This window comes from Galeopterus variegatus, unplaced genomic scaffold (genome assembly GCF_000696425.1).
Source record: "Galeopterus variegatus unplaced genomic scaffold, G_variegatus-3.0.2 Scaffold5296, whole genome shotgun sequence".
NCBI lineage: Eukaryota > Metazoa > Chordata > Mammalia > Dermoptera > Cynocephalidae > Galeopterus > Galeopterus variegatus.
Genome location: NW_007731407.1, coordinates 34,163 through 39,008, shown reverse-complemented (window position 1 = coordinate 39,008; position 4,846 = coordinate 34,163). Strand labels below are relative to the sequence as shown.

The window sequence follows — 4,846 nt, the reverse complement described above, 5'->3', positions numbered from 1 at the left end:
TAATTGGTAAACTGTATGTGGACCAAGAAGGCTATGACAAAGTATATAAATGCCCATTGGAAAACATGGGCTTTGGGAAAATTTTGAGTTCCTTCTTGCAGAGGTCCCTGGAAGCTGTACTTCTGGGCTGTTTTAAGAGATATTGGCTCTTATGGAGCGTGAAGCTTTTTTTTTTTTTTTTTTTTTTTTCTGGCAGCTGGACAGTATGGGGAACCAAACCTTTGACCTTGGTGTTACAAGGCTGCACCATGGAGCATCAAGCTTTTAAGCAAGGGTGGCTTCTGCACTCACCGAGATGATTTTGTTCCAAGCTGACTCTTGGAGGCTAAAGACTCCTGAAATAAGCCTTATGCTGCCATGCTGCTGTGCTGTTTCTTGTTCTGTATCCTGCAAAGTTAAGTGAGCCTGGTGTGCCAGGTTGGCTTCCATGAGTCTTACTGGGTCCTGTGGGTGTGAATGTCATTCCAAACCCATGACTTCTGTTGCTGTTCAGGCAGAGAAGGCATTGCCACTGCCTACCTCTGGCCTTCTTTTACATAAGAGAGAAATAAACTTCTCTCTTAAATCACTCTGTAATAGCCAAACAATCAGAATTGACACATTATGTATTTTTAAAAACTTGAAAATATAAAAAAAGTGTAAAGGAGTGGAAGATTCTTGAGATTTGTAATCTTGCAAAAGAAGCTGATCTGCAGTATAACGTAGTTTATCTACCTTAAATTGAAGAGGAAAATAAAGTCTTAAATTCTGAAGAGAACATGATGTGTGTTAACTCCTTATTTATCAGTAACATTAAATGTAATAAAGTCTTTATTTTTTAACTATGTCATGTTTTGTGTGACTAGAATTTTGTATATGAATTTCTCTGCCATTAATCAACTGCCTTACTAACAAGGATTACTTACAAGCTAATTTTATTTTATTTTATTTTATTTTATTTATTTATTTTTTTTGTCTTACAAGCTAATTTTAGAACCACAGTCCCTATGCAGCCATTGCCCTAAGTACTACTTTTGACATTGAATGCAGTGGGTTGCTTTTGCTTACAAATACTGATTTTCTACTTAAAAGGATCATGTTGTTAAACTGCATCATGGAGAATTACTCCTTAAGCCCATTACAGAAATGTTTGAAAATTCATCCATTTATTCATTATGTACTATGCAACTGATCATAAATTTATTGACAGATATGGCCAGCTTAGTGAAACTATCAATGATATCATATACTTTTCTATTCATATACCAGCAGTTTCTTACTTTTTATTTTTTGTTTGTTTTTTGTTTGTTTTTGGCAGCTAGCCTGTGTGGGGATCTGAACCCTTGACCTTGATGTTAATCAGCACTGTGCTCAACTGAGTGAGCTAACTGGTATTATTTTTTAGAATCTATTGGTTTTTATTTTCTTTTGTTCCAACAGCTTATTTGAAAATGTGCAAGCTTCCTACTGTGTCCGGTTTGCATAGAGTTATCTTCCAAAAATGTTTTTATTGATTTTTGGAAATGAATTTGCTTTCTACCTTTTATGACTTCCACCATTACTTCCTTGTGGAGTAAGAAATTCCTCTTTATAAGATTGTCTAGAAGTAAACTTTACGCTATTAATACAATACAGAGTAAATATACACCTTTGTTAATGACAATTTGTAGTTTTTATGTACTGATAGTTTGTATGTGGGTTTAATGTCATACCTGTGTATTATTTATGAGAATGTCAAAGTAGCAGAGGTCCTAGTTTTCTCAGATCGAAAATAAGATTTTTTACTATCATATCTAAACAAACTCTTATTTCCTACTTATATTCTATGCTCTTATTTGAAGATTATATTATTTCTCACTGCTGCTGTAACAAATTACCACAAACTTTGTGCCTTAAAACAACACAAACTTTTTATCTCGCAGTTTTGGAGATCAAATTCTGAGATTAAGTCTTATGGGGATAAAACCAAGATGCTTGTAGGGGTGCATTCCTTCCGGAGGCTCCAGGAGAGAATCCCTTGCCTTGCCTTTTCCAGCTCCTACAGACTACCCTCATTCAATGACATCTGACTTCCTCCATATTTTAAGCCAGCGGCGTACATCTTTAAATCTTTCTCTCTGACCTCTGCTTCTGTTATCATGTTCCCTCCTCCGACTCTTACACTCCCCACTTCCCTCTTATAAGGTCCCTTGTAATTAGATTGGGGCCACCTGGAAAATCCAGGATACTCTTCCTCTCTAAAGAACCTTAATAACTTCTGCATAATCCCATTCACCGTGTAAATTAACGTATTCACAGATTCTAGGGATTAGGACATGGACATTCTAGGGGGTCATTATTCTGTCTACCACATTATCGTATACTTTGATGCCTAAACTGTCCTAGGAAACATTTTGACTCAATTTGCTTGAGCAGCTCACAGAACTCAGAACACTTACTTGTGTTTACTTGTTTATTATAAAGTACAGTTAAAAGGACACAGATGAAGAGATGCATAGGGAAAGGTGTGGGAGAAGGAGCACGCAGCTTCCATGTTCACAGGTTCCAAGTATTTGGATGTAACATACTTTGGGGGGGGGGGCGCGGGGAGCATCATTCAAGGAACTACAATTTATAACAAGAGACTGAATTAGTAATCAAAAAATTTCCCACATCGAAAATACCAGGACCAAATGGCTTCACTGGTGAATTCTACCAAATATTTGAAGAAGAATTAACAGCAATCCAATACAAACTCTTCAAAACAACAACAACAACAACAAAACAGTAGAAAGGGAACACTTCCCCACTCAATCTATCAATCTAATACCAAATCCAGACAAAGGCTTCACTAGAATAGAAAACTACAGACCAATATTCCCTATGAATATAGACTCAAAAATCCTCAGTAAAATACTAGCAAACCCAAACCAGCAACATATAAAAAGGATCATACACTATGACCAAGTAGGATTGATCCCAGGAAAGCAAGGTTGCTTGGACATATGAAAATCCAATGTAATATAACACATTAATAGGATAAAAGACAAAAACCACATGATATCTCAATACATGCAGAAAAAGCATGTGACAAAATTCAACACACTTTCATAATAAAAAACTCTCAAGAAACTAGAAATAGAAGTTCCACAACTTTAGGGCCGGCCCGTGGCTCACTCGGTAGAGTGCGGTGCTGATAACACCAAGGCCGCGGGTTCGGATCCTATATAGGGATGGCCGGTTTGCTCACTGGCTGAGCGTGGTGCTGACAACACCAAGCCAAGGGTTGAGATCCCCTTACCGGTCATCTTTAAAAAAAAAAAAGAAGTTCCACAACTTCAACCTGAGGTTAATAGAACTTCCTCAACCTGATAAAGGACATCATGAAAACCCCGCAGCTAACGTCACACCTAACAGTGAAAGACTGGATGTTTTCCCCATAAGGTCAGGAACAACAGAATATTTGCTCTTACCACTTCTATTCAACATTGTTGGCTGGCTGGTTAGCTCAGTTGGTTAGAGTATGGTATTGATAATGCCAAAGCCCAGGGTTCAATCCCCGTACCAGCCAGCTGCCAAAAATAAATAAATAAATAAATAAATGATTCTTAATCATATAGCAAATTCCCTTCAGCCATGTAAGGTAACATATTCTCAGATTCTTGGGATTAGGACATGGATCTCTTTGGGCTGGGAGTGGGAGGGGGCATTAATTCTATTTACCACAGGTTGCAATTTTTTCACTCCTCATCAAAACTTGTTATAGTTCATCTTTTTTATTACGCCACACTAGTTTGTATGAAATGGTATTTCAGTTTTCATTTCATTTCCCTGATGGCAAATGATGATGGACTCTTTTCGTGTGCTAATTACCCATTTGTGTATCTTCTTTAGGAAAATGCCTAGATCCTTTGCTAATTTTTTAATTGCATTCTTTTTATTGTTGACTTGTAATGGCTCCTTATATATTCTAGATATAAGTCCCATATCTGATATATAATTTGCAAATATTTTCTCCCATTTAGTGAGTTGTCTTTTCATTTTTTGTCAATGTCCTTTGAAGCACAAATGTTTTGTTGAAGTCCAATTTATCAATTTTTTCTTTTGTGCTTGTACTTCTGGTATCTTACCTAAGAAGGCATTCTCTACCCCAAGATCACAAGGATTTACACCTGTTTTTTCTTCAAATAGTTTTATAATTTTAGCTTTTACATTTAAGCCTTTGGTCCATTTTTTTTTTTTTTTTTTTTAAAGATGACCGGTAAGGGGATCTCAACCCTTGGCTTGGTGTTGTCAGCACCACGCTCAGCCAGTGAGCAAACCGGCCATCCCTATATAGGATCCGAACCCGTGGCCTTGGTGTTATCAGCACCGCACTCTCCCGAGTTAGCCACGGGCCGGCCTCTTTGGTCCATTTTGAATTAGTTTTTGAATGTGGTGTGAGATAGAAATCTAACCTCATTCTTTTGTATATGAATATCCAGTTTTCTCAGCACCAGGTGTGAAAAGATTATTCTTTCTCTGTTGAATGGTCTTAGAACCCTTTTGGAATATCCATTGACCATATATGTTAGGGCTTATTTCTGGACTGTCAATTCTGTTCCATTGATCTCTATGTCTTTCCTTATGCCCGTTTCAGACTCTTGATTACTTTATAGGATTGTAGTAAGTTTTGAAACCAGGAAGTGTCAATCCTCCAACTTTGATCTTCTTTTTCAAGACTGAATTTCCATATAAATTTTAGGGTCAACTTCTCAATTTCTGCAACAAAGACAGCTGGGATTTTTATAGGGAATGAATCTGTACATCAATTTGGGTATATTGATATCTTCAATATACCCAAATTGATGTACAGATTCATTCCCTATAAAAATCCCAGCTGTCTTTG

The 4,846-nt window shown here is 36.9% G+C and overlaps 1 protein-coding gene and 1 non-coding gene across 2 annotated transcripts in view; both read left to right on the top strand.

The window, feature by feature from the left end:
• The window catches only part of LOC103604635 (general transcription factor 3C polypeptide 6-like), a 7,916-nt gene extending 7,159 nt beyond the window's left edge, over nt 1–757 (top strand). The window contains exon 4 of the mRNA XM_008589211.1: nt 197–757. The gene's annotated coding sequence lies outside the window, so the exon portion shown is untranslated. The remainder of the gene's footprint in view (nt 1–196) is intronic.
• Nucleotides 758–3,455: 2,698 nt separating this feature from the next.
• Nucleotides 3,456–3,529, top strand: TRNAI-GAU. Its single transcript has one exon. It is a non-coding gene; the product is annotated as a tRNA-Ile (tRNA).
• Nucleotides 3,530–4,846: the final 1,317 nt, after the last annotated feature.